A 12,743-nucleotide genomic window follows, 5' to 3' on the forward strand; every position below is an offset into this window, starting at 1 on the left:
TTCAGAGCCCCCTTCCCCTCTCCCATTTCTGAAGAAGGGTCCCAACCTGAAACATTAGCTTTCCTGCTCCTCTGATGCTGCCTGGCCTGCTGTGTTCATCCACCTCCACACTGTGTTATCTCTGACTCCAGCATCGGCAGTTCTTACTATCTCTGGGGGATCTGGAAGAGCCAGTTTATATAAAAATACTAATTAAATTCTTCCAAGTGCCCCTAAAAGAGTTTAATTGAGTTTTTTTGTTTCAAAATAAATTGTCCAATGTTTATCATATTTCAAACACAAAGGTTTAAAATATTAACTGGTTAGTGTGTGGTTATTTTTTGATTTGTTTGCTAAGTTATGCACTGTTGTATTTGATTAGTAGTGTTAAAGACAAATAGGTTTGAGCCTGTAGCAATTTATTTACCATCCATTAATATATTTAGTCTCAGAATAACTCGCATTTAGCAACAATGTGTTGTCTCAGAGTAACACTTAATGTCCTGATAATGAATATTGTGATAAATCTGTTTGTAGGGAGAAAGTAAAAATAAATAAATAGTTACTGTGTAACTCATCTTTCATGTCTCCTTAGCACTTAGTGCACTACTAATAATTACAGGTCATTCTTCCTCAAGGTAATCCAGTCAGAAATGTGTGTTACACATTTGTATCTGGATGGAATTACTCAATGTCATTGGTAGATGTTCTTTTACCTAACCAAGCTGTTTATTAAACTATTTTATTAAATACCTTGGGAGCAGGTGGGACTTGAACTATGACAGACTATGACCTCCTAGCCTAGGGGTAGGGACACTGCCACTGTACCACAAGAGGGTCCCCTGGAAGTGCTATTTTGTTACTGATATAGCCATAAAGACAAGACCCAGTTAACCCACTATGAATGGTCCTTATTTTGTAATCGTGTCAAATAAACTCTCCCCATGTCGCTGCTTGTTATAAAAATAGAATAAACACAGTATCTATGCCTCTGTTTGTCTGATGATTATAACTGAAAGCTTGAGAAAGATATTCTTGAATACAAAAACTGCAATTATCTGCTGAGGTCAAAACATTGATTGTAATGCATTGAACCCAATGGAAATATTCTGATTTTAGAAAACTTAACTCCTGAAATAAATTAATAATCAATCACTTCAGAAAAAATAATTCTGTTCTGTGATAAATTTTCAATGTATCACCAAAGTAAGCAGTGGGAACCTTCTTTGTTTTACTGGAATATAGTAAGGATAGTTAATGTCAGCTGACACAAGGCTGATACAGGTGGAGACAGAGGAGAGTCAATTAAGAGTCTAATGATGACCATGAATCCAGTGTCGATTGTTGGGAAAAACCCATCTGGTTCACTAATGTCCTTTAGGGAAGGAAACTGTCATCCTTACCTGGTCTGGCCTACATGTGACTCCAGACCTACAGCAACGTGGCTGCCTCTGGGCAATTAGGGATGAGCAATAAGTGCTGCCCTAATCAGCGATGTCCTCATCCTGTGAATGAATAAAGAAAACGAAAGGGATAAATTCAGAGGGGTTAATGTTGGGGTTCAGTGCCACCACTAACCCATTATCATAACTTTTCAAAACTTTAAAGGCAACTTGAAAAATCTATTTGATAATTATTCCCATGGATGATGATGCACCCCAGCTCTCCCACTGTGCAGTGGTTACAGATGCCTCAAACAAACCAGCCAACACCATATATTCTCTCTCTAGGAATATGCAGGCACAGATCTAGATGTGAAAGGGAGGCAGAGAGTTGGGATAAATGACCCTTCGAATGCCCGATGATGGGTTTCATTGAGGAGGGGGTCAGTACAAGAGAACAGTGAAATGCTCCAACCCAGGGAATCTCCTCCGCACCCCCTCCATTGCAATCACATCCTTCCTGTAGTGTGGTGACTAGAATCTAGATGGTGATTTTTGATTGTCACTCACCTGTGTTTCACCTGAAATATAGGTGGCCAGCAGTTTTTTTTATTAATTCACAAGGTGTGGGTATCACTGGTTAGGCTAGCATTTATTGCCCCATCCCTAATTACCCAGAGGGCAGATAAGAGTCAACCACACTGCTGTGGGTCTGGAGTCACATATAGGTCAGACCAGGTAAGGAAGTCAGTTTCCTTCCCTAAAGGACATTAGTGAACAAGATGGGATTTTCCTGACAATTGACAATGGTTTCACAACCATCATTAGACTCTTAATTCCAGATATTTATTGAATTCAAATTACAATATCTACTTTGGCAGGATTCAAACCTGGGTCTCCAGCATGTTAGAGACAACAAGGTGCAGGGCTGGATGAACACAGCAGGCCAAGCAGCATCATAGGAGCAGAGAGGCTGGCCTGCTGTGTTCATCCAGCCCTGCACCTTGTTGTCTCGGATTCTCCAGCATCTGCAGTTCCTACTACCTCTCCAGCATGTTACTTGGATCTGTGGATTAATAGTCTAACAATAACATCACCAGGCCATAACCTCCCCCATTTGATAACTGGAAAGTGGGTACCCTACAATGTATATTTCCGGCATGGTATTCAATTTCCTTAACAATCTTCTTTCCACAAAGAAACCTCTTTTGAAATCTGCACCTATGTCTAATTTTGATGCACTATTTGTTCAGACGCAGTAGTGAATGTAGCCAAATATTTTCTGTTTGAGACACATGTATCTTTGCTTATGCAGTTTGCAGCATTACAATAAGAATCAAACAGAAATAAATCTCAGTAATATCTGAGGGTGTTGGATATTCTGTGTATTACTGTAACGTACATACTATATACATGAGGGCTGGGCAGAATAATAAAAAAAAAGCAGTCTTAAGAGGAATATGTAAGGTAGGATTGCAGGAATACACACAGCAAGCTAGACACATTTCTAGAAGACTATAAATCTTAGTAGAGACTCGGTAATGTAATCTTATTCAGTTTTTGACCTGTTGCAACTTCTAAGTATTGTGAATAAGTTGAAAACAATTGCAGATATTGATTACATTCTGAATATATCAGCCTCTAGGTTGTTACAATGTTAGATATCAGACACACTGAGCTCTTGAGAAACAAACACAAGGTTGTTCAATATCAACTACCCAATCGATATCTGCATCAATGGTCTTTAGAGTGACATTGCCCTGATTGCATTTCAAGTGTCTGCTGTAGCCATTTTGAAACAATGAAACTATTTGTGAAAATAATATGTGATAACGCTTATAACTAAAGGATGAAGGGACTTCATTGTACATTTTGAAAAATGGTCCAACTAATAAGAAACAGGAAGGAATCTGATAAGGGTCTGAGTGATCTGGGCTATGGTGGGAATTTGTGGGAAAATCTGGTGAGAAGTCAGGAGTATATTGTCCCCTCTTTTATGCTTTTGCTGAGCAAGATATGACTTTCCCACTCAAGGGCCTAACTCCCCTCACTCATATTCAGTTTTCTACTCTTACCAAACTCACCAAACAAGTGAGACATCAAAATAACTTGTCACAGAAACTAGAGGATTCAGCTCGCTACTTGCTCTGACCAACTTCCAGGTTGAAGTTGATTAAACTGCATGATCCCTGGGCACTAGCCACATAAACCTCTCATCCATAGATAATGGCATCTGGCAACTGCCAAACCACACGACCATCATGGCACCTCTGTGATAGACTTACAGGGTGCTCTGGAAGCTTGGACCTACATTGCAGGCTGCAGCCGTAACCAGCATTGGAAAGCTGCTCACAGACTGACCTCAGCTGTGTTTCAGGGCTGTTCACTTGTTCCCTGAGTTTCTTAACACCTTACTTAACACCTACTTGAATGCTCACAATATCCGTGCCTTGCCTTGCTGTGAAAATTACCAATCACAGACCATTAGGCACAAAATTGCTGGAGAAATTCAGCAGGTCTGGCAGGATCTGTGCAGAGAGAGAGCAGAATTAACATTTCAGGTCCAGTGATCCTTGTTCAGAGCACAACCAGGCAGCTTGCCTTCCTGGTCAACAGTCCTCAGTCTGGGGGAAGGTGGACAGGGGCTGGTGTGGGTGTGTTGGGGGAATGTGTTCATCTTGTTCTGTGCCAGTGTGCTACATCAGTTTCACCCCTGCTCCATGTGCCAACAGCTTACACAATGAATGCACTGCATGTGCAAGCATGCCACCATGTCTTAAACTTCCAGGGGAATAGCTCTGACTGAAGCCCATGGAAGTATCCATGGTCCTGGCATGAGAAGTCAAAGGCAGCCTCCCATCCTAGTGCAGGAGATTAACCACAGTCAGGATTCGGGTCAGTGTGCACTCTGTTGGGTAGGTGGGGGTGTTGGGGTGGGGAAGTTTGTGCCCCTGCAAGACAGGCAGTGGGCCATGCTCAGTCCTGAGGCTCCATAGCAGTCACTAGCAATGGCTAACATGGTCAGGGAGTCGTACAGACATCAGGCAGTGGTTTGCAGACACCTCTCTGAGCTGTCATGTCCAGGTGCTCAATGTTGTGAGCTACAATAATCCATCAGTTCCATCACAAGGAGGTGGCAGGGAAGGTAAGGAAAGCTGGTGCCATGAGAATGAGAATCAACAGGTTAGACTTTGGGAGTGGGGAGTCTCAGACTGAGGAGAAGCTGGAATGACAATTGTGAAGGGGGCAAACAATATCTACAAGGGGTAGATACAGTGAAGTATGGCTGGGAAGGGGGTCAGTCAAAAGAGGGGTTCATCCACAGCCAGGGTCACTCTGGTATTGGTGGGGGGGAGGGGTGAGTGCAGTGAATGACGATCCCCAGCACGGTCACCTTGTATCTCAGGGGAAGGGGGTCAGTGAAAGTTCATGGAGATGGCTTGGGTGGGGTCCTAGAGGGCTCTGAAGAAGGGGACCTGGATGATCCTGGGCTCTGTGACACATTGAGGCTGACACTGGAAGGCACAGGCTGAGGAGTGCTCACACTGAGAGTGGGCTGTGTATGTTAGGGAGGGACAATGCAGGATACACCGCATTAAGGTTTTTAAAGGGAATGAACATTGCACACCGACCCATGCACTGTATTTAACACAGATCTGCATGGACCCTAATCGCTGGCCATTCTAAAGCATTGCACCACCCACCACGCCCACTCCCCCCCACACTCTGTGTGTTGCACCTCCCTGTCACAGGCACTGTTGGAAAACTCAGTGACAGCTGCCCTTTTGGACACTTTTTTAGACTCCATTTCCATGGAAATAAAAGTCAGACGATAATGTAAGGGATCTCCTTGTGCAATATCCAGCACTAACCTGTGAGATAAACTTGTAGCAAAATTAGTTGCAGGAAGGGATCGCACACCTACCAGTGACTCAGTAAGTAAATAGCATGACCCCTTAATCACAGAATATCATGAGGATCTGAAATAAACCTTCATTTGTGAGCGATATTAATGATCTGCAGCATTGACCTGGGTGTCTTGAGCAGCAACCACTATTGCAGTCGCCCTTTCACCATGCTGAAAATGGACAGATCCTGCTGACAAACCTCTCAATCTGGAAATGCCAACCGCTGGGAGTGGTTACAAGGCTGACTATTAGAATATGTGTTCACAAGTTCGGAGTTCATTGTGTACCTTTACTGAGTTGTAGACGGATAGACTGGTGAAGAGTGGAGCCATTATTTGATAGATTCTGGCATGTCTGCAATACTCCTGTGCACCATTGATGAAAACATATTTAGTCTAGCTCGTTAATGGAAGCTACAAGGTAAATTCTAGTACAACAACAATATTACAGTGCGAGTGCACATTCTCCCCATTTGGATCTGAATGATCTGTGTAAGTTCTTATTATAATAGTCAAGCTGGTCCTGGTCAGAAAGCTGCATGTTTAAACTGTAGCACATCACAGAATCACAGAATTGTTACAGCGTAAAAGGAGGCCAATCAGCCCATCATGCCTGCAACAGCTCTACTACCGAGTGCAAATCTCTGTTCTCCATAGCCTTGAACACTATTTCTATCCAAAAATCACTTGAGTATCTCAATTGAACCCCCCTCCAACTGGCATTGCCCTAAGTACTCACTGTGTGAGAAAGGTTTATTCTGCACATCACTTGTGCGTTGCTGGTACTTCACTTTGAGTCTATGCCTTCTGTTTTTTTTATTTTACAAGTGGAGCAGCTTCTCCCTGTTGACTGTATTCTGCCCACTCATGGTTTTGAAAACCTCGATCAGATCTCCTCTCAGCCACCTTCTCTCCAAGGAGAACCGTTCCAACTTCTTCAAACTATCCACGATACTAATGTTTCTCATTCCTGGAACCATTCTTGTAAATCACTTCTGCGCTCTCTCCCATGCATTCAGATCTTTCCTATAATGGGGTGCCCACAGCTGTACACCATACTCCAGATGAGGTCTAACAAGTGTCTTGTTCAAGTTCACCATCACCACTTTGTTCTTGTACCCTATGCCCCAATTAATAAAGCTGAGAACACCATGTGCCTTATTAACTGCTTTCTCCATCTGTCTTGTCCTGTAATCAATGATCTGTACTCATATATCCCAAGATCCTTTGGATCCTGCACCCCCTTTCGAATTGTATTTTGTTAATACATTCATGGGATGAGATTGGCATAGGCTAGGCCAACGTTTATTGTCCATCCTAATTGCCCAGAATCTGGTTAAGAGTCAACCACATTCCTGTGGGTCTGGAGTCTCATGTAGGCCAGATCAGGTAAGGACAGTAGTTTCCTTCCCTAAAGGACATTAGTGAACCAGATGGGTTTTTCACAACAATTGGCAATGGATTCATGGCAATCGTTAGACTCTTAATTCCAGATATTTATTGAATTAAAATTCCACCATCTGCCATGGCTGGATTCGAACCTAGGTCCCGAGAACGTTCCCTAGATCTCTGGATTAACAGTCCATCAATCACACCACTTGGCTATTGCCTCCCCTATTTTATATTGTTCTTCCAACCAAAATGCATTACCTTACATTTCTCTATATTGAACCTCCTCTGCCATCCATCTGCCCACTCTCCTAACTTGTCAATGTCCTTTTGGGGTTTCATACTGTCCTCTTCACAGCTTCCAATTCTACTGCCCAATTGTTTTGTCCCCAAGGCTGAGTGTCATCTGCAAAATGTGAAATTATATCCTGCCCAAGAAGATCTAGATCATTATCAGGGAAAACAAGGCTCCCAATACTGAGCCCTGGGGAACTCTGTTATAAACCTTCCTCCAGTCTGAAAAATATCCATTGAACTTATCACTCTGTTCCCTGTCACCATTTTGTATCCATGAACCGACTGTCCCTTTTATACCAGGATCTGTAACTTTCCTCACAAATCTATTGTGTGGTATTGTATCAAACACCTTCAGGAAGCCCATGTAGTGCTACCCTCATCATCCGTTTCTGCAACCTCTTCAATAAACTTTCACAGGTCAGTTAAATACAATTTCCTCTATAGTATTCCATGCTGACTCTGCCTAATCAGCCCATCTCTTCCCATGTGATTCTACCCCGAATAATTGTTTCTCGAAACTTGCCCACCACCAAAGTTAAACTGACTGGTCTGTAATTGCTGGGATTATTCTTACTACTCAGTCATACAGTCATAGAGATAGTAGGCACAGAAACAGACCTTTCCTATTCATATACCCACTCAGGTGCCTTTTAAATGTTGTAATCGTACCAGCCTCCACCACTTCCCCTGGCAGCTCATTCCATACAACACCACCCTCTGCATGAAAAATTTGACCCTTATGTCTTTTTAAAATCTTTTCTCACCTTAAATCTATGCTCTCTAGTTTTCGATTCCCCCACCCCGGGGAAAAGACCTTGGCCATTCACCCTGTCCATGCCCCTCATGATTTTATAAACCTCTGTAAGGTCACCCCTCAGCCTCCGATGCTTCAGGAAAATAGCCCCAGTCTATTCAGCCTTTCCCCACAGCTCAAAACCTCCAACCCTGGCAACAGCCTCGTAAATCTTTCCTGAATGCTTTCAAGTTTCACAACATCCTTCCTATAGCAGGGAGACCAGAATTGCATGTGATACTCCAAAAGTGGCCTAACCAATGTCCTGTACAGCAACAACATGACCTCCCAACTCCTATACTCAATGTACTGACCAATATAGGCAAGCATACCAAATGCCTTCTTCACTCTCCTATCTATCTGTGACTCCACTTTCAAGGAATAATGAACCTGCACTCTAAGGTCTCTTTGTTCAGTAATACTCCCCAGGACCTCACCATTAAGTGTATAAGTATTGTTCTGATTTGCCTTTCCAAAATGCAGCACCTCTCCTTCTTGAACAAAGCTGTAGGCTACATCAGGAACTGTAATTGTACTTTTTTAATTCTGTAGCTCTAACCAAATTAATTCCATCCTTGAACCGTCCAAGACATCCTTCTTGATGAATTGATTGATTGTCAGGTGTACCGAAGTACAGTGAAAAGCTGTGTTTATGAGCAGTACAGGCAGATCATAGCAAACAAGAATGTACAAATCAAACAAATTTAGACAGAAGCAAACAGGTTACATTGCACAAGGCGTGCGCTAGGTGAGATCAACATTAGCAAGATCAGCGTCATTCAAGGTTAGAGAGTCCATTTGTCAGTCTGATAACGGCCAGGAAGAAGCTGTTCCTGTACCTGCTGATGTGTGTGTTCAGGCTTCCATATCCTCTGCCTGATGGAAGGGGTTGTAGGAGGTCATTACCAGGGTGCGATGGGTCTTTGATTTTGTTGGCCGCCTTTCCGCGACAGCGAGCTGTGTAAATAGAATCCATGGATGGGAGCTTGGCTTCTGTGATGGTCTGGGCTGTGCACACCACCTTCTGTAGTTTCTTATGATCCTGGGCAGAGCAGTTGCCGTACCAAGCCGTTATGCACCTGGACAGTGTGCTTTCAATGGTGCTTCTGTAGAAGTTGGTGAGGGACTTTAAGGACATGCCAAATTTCCTGAGCTGCCTGAGGAAGAAGAGGTGTTGTTGTGTCTTCATGACCTTCGCATCAATGTGGGAAGTCCAGGACAGGTTGTTGATTATCATCACTCCAAGGAACTTCACACTCTCCACCCTCTCAACCTCAGTTCCGTTGATGTAGATGTGGGAGTGTTCTCCTTTCTTTCTTTCTGAAGTCAATGATCAGTTCTTAGTTTTGCTGATGTTAAGAGAGAGGCTGTTTTCATTGCACCGTGTCATCAAACCCTCTATCTCCTTCCTGTAGTTTGACTTGTCATTGTTAGATATCTGTCATACTATGGTGATGATGTCAGCAAACTTGTAGGTGGCATTCATTTGGAATTTGACAACACAGCCGTAGGTGTACAGGGAGTACAGTAGGGGTCTGAGGACACATCCTTGGGGGTCTCCAGTGTTGAGTGTTATTGTGGAGGAGGTACAGTTACCTATCCTCACTGATTGCGGCCTAGGGGTCAGAAAGCTGAGGATCCAGTTGCAGAGGGCGGAGCTGAGACCAAGGTCACACAGTTTTGAGGTCAGTCTGGAGGGGATAATGGTGTTGAAGGTGGAGCTGTAGTCAACAAGCAGGAGTCTGATGAAGGTGTCTTTGTCCAGATGTTGCAGGGATGAGTTCAGGGCTATGGATATGGCATCCTCTGTGGACCTATTATGTCGGGAGGCAAACTGTAGGGGATCGAGGCAGGCTGGGAGACTGGACTTAATGTAGGTCAAGACCAGCCTCTCGAATCACTTCATGATTATTGAAGTCAGAGCCCCTGGGCGGTGGTCATTAAGGCACCGTGCATGTGCTTTCTTTGGTTCTGGGATGATGGTGGTCTTCTTGAAGCAGGTGGGGACTTTGGCTGTGGGAGGGAGAGGTTGAAGATATCGGTGAGTACCCCCACCAGCTGGTCCACAGAAGATCTGAGTGCTTGGCTGGCGACACCGTCCGGGCCCATCGCTTTCCTCGGGTTGACTCTCAGGAAGACTGACCTGACTTCTGAAGCAGTGACAGAGGGAACAGGTGTGTCTGGGGCTGACAGGGCAGGCATTGCCACGCCGATGGTATTCTGCTCAAACCGAGCATAGAAAGCATTCAGCGTGTCAGGGAAGGATGTGTCATTGTATGCTATCTTACATTGTTTCATTTTGTATCCCGTAATGTCGCTTAGGCCTTGCCATAGACGGCGGGAGTCTGTTTGGTTGGTCTGGGCCTCTGTCTTGGTCTGGTACTGCCTGTTGGCCTTCCTGATAACTTTGCAGAGGTCATATCCGGACCCCTATTGATCCGGGTCACCTGACTTGAATGTTGCATGTTTGGTCTTCAGTAGGGAGTGGATTTCCTGGTTCATCCAAGGTTTACAGTTGGGGAACACCCAGATTGACTTCTTTTGGTCCACAGTCCTCCAAGCATTTGCTAATGAAGTCCATGACGGTGGTGGCACACTGGTCTAGGTTTTCTGCCGAACACTTGAACACGGTCCAGTCCACCGAGTCCAAGCAGTTTCAGAGACAGTGTTCCACAGCCTTGGACCAGCATTGTACTTCGTTTTGTGAAGGATTCTTCCATTTCAGCTCCTGCTTGTAAGCTGGGAGGAGGAATACAGCGATAGTAGGAACTGCAGATGCTGGAGAATCCGAGACAACAAGGTGCAGAGCTGGATGAACACAGCAGGCCAAGCAGCATCATAGGAGCAGAAAGGCTGACATTTCGGACCTGGACATCGAATCACAATAACTCCCTACATTTATTAATTTTACTTAAAATGTTGAAACAAAAAATTGACGACAGTCTACAGGTGGAACCTTGTGGAGGTGATCGGGGTCTCAGCCATTGGCTGAAGAGCTGGCAATAACAAGACATTTGACAGGCAGCAAGATAAAAGATCTCAGGGCCCAAAGTCCAATGACACACAATGAGGCTGGCTATCTGAGACTAGCAGCTCTATCGAGCAGCACTGCCATCGAAGAGATACTGGCCACTGCTGCCATGACTGATAAATAATTCATTCACGGGATGTGGACTAGGCAGTTAACTGTCAATCACATTGCTGTGGGTCTGGAGTCACAGGTAAAGATGGCAGGTTTTCTCTCTAAAGAGTATTAGTGAACCAGATGGATTTTCCCCCAACAATTGACATTGGTTTCATGATCATCATTAGATTTTCAGTTCCACATTTTTATTGAATTCAAATTCGACCATCTGCCATGGCAAAATTCAAACCCTGGTCCCCAGAACATTAACAGAAATTGCTGGAAAAGATCTGGTTTGCATGTGTGGAGACAAATCAGAGTTAATGTTTTGGGTTGAGTGACCCTTCCTCAGAACATTACCTGGCTCTGCTTTAATAGTCTAGTGACAATACCACTAGGCTATAACTTCCCCGAATATCTAGCCAAGATCCATAATCATTGCTGGATTCCAGGTCAGAGGTGAGTGATTTTGTTGAGAGGGGTCACTTGGAAAGGTGTGGGAGTAGCTACCTCAGGGGTAGTGGTGTATCTCTCGGTGGGCCCCCTTCCTGAGTTCATTCCTTGACGAACTGTTTGAATGAAAAACTGCCCCCTCCAACCACTAAACCTATGAGCCCACAAGAAACTCCACACAGCCTTGTTTGTCATATTCTCTATATTACAAACCCCTCACCCATCCATCCATTGCTGGGTTAGTAGCTGCATAGACAGGGTGACATTTTAAGGAGGCATTAACTGCTCACTTGGACGTCTCAATTGGTGGCAGGAAGGGAAATTCATCCATGGGTCTTCTTGTCACGGGCTTAACTGAGCTGGAGGTGGGAATATGGTGGGGTGAACTTTATTGTCAACTGTGCCATTGGGTGAGCTCAAGATTTTATTCCGTTAAGAGCTGTTCGACTTTCATGTCCGTACATACCTTATGCCTTTTTTGTATTGCTGCTTTTGTCTTCTGAACATTGTGCAATCTATTTCTTACCTGCCTCCATGTCATTCTGATGAAGATTACACTGTATGTGGCCTACAGACCAGATTGCTTCCTTATCAAGTTTAGCAATCATCCTCCTGCACAAACACTGCCACTTGGCTTCCCTATGACACTAGTCACGAGTACATACAGGTCACTAAATGAGGCTTTTGGTCATTGAAGCATTTTACAAAATAAATCTACAACAGAATTAAAATGTTATAAATACAGATTTGTTTTGATTTACTGTTAGTGTCTAATTATGTATAATGAAATTAGATTTGAAACAATTCATATCTCAAAAATACACGTCCTTGGGATTTTACTAGCTATTCAGAGAATGCAATGCAAACTGAGCATTTAATTTGTCTTTTTGACAAAAGGGAACCATATAACCATAAAAAGAAAAACAGAGACGATAGATTTGGACAGCAACAGCTGGAAAGGGAAAGAATGAAGTGAAATAAAGATTAATTTGCTCATACAAATTACCGAGTAAAAGTTAATCAAATACCATAGGAACATCTCAGAGATGGTTGACTGTAAACCTAGACAATTTATCCTTGAATATTCCATCTGTTCTGTTATAGTGTTTAGTTTTTGAGAGTGGAAAAGGTGCAGAGAAAAGTAAGAACAATTGGAAACAATTTGGGTGCTCACTCCTAGTGATGTCAACACATTGAACATCAATTTATGAAGCAAAATGTATTGTAAGGTTCCACTCATATCCTTGGGGAAAATATTAGGGTGATATATGGTTCAAATTGTAGGTGGGTCCCTCCAACTCTTAAGTGGTCTAATGTGGATTATAATATCCTACCTTTCTGGTCTAACTAGAAAAGTCTTATCGAGTAAACAGTATAAAGTTTTTTGTATTACTGCAAGCATTTACAGATTACCTGAAT

The sequence above is a fragment of the Rhincodon typus genome, chromosome 4, assembly GCF_021869965.1.
Source record: "Rhincodon typus isolate 14 chromosome 4, sRhiTyp1.1, whole genome shotgun sequence".
Lineage (NCBI taxonomy): Eukaryota > Metazoa > Chordata > Chondrichthyes > Orectolobiformes > Rhincodontidae > Rhincodon > Rhincodon typus.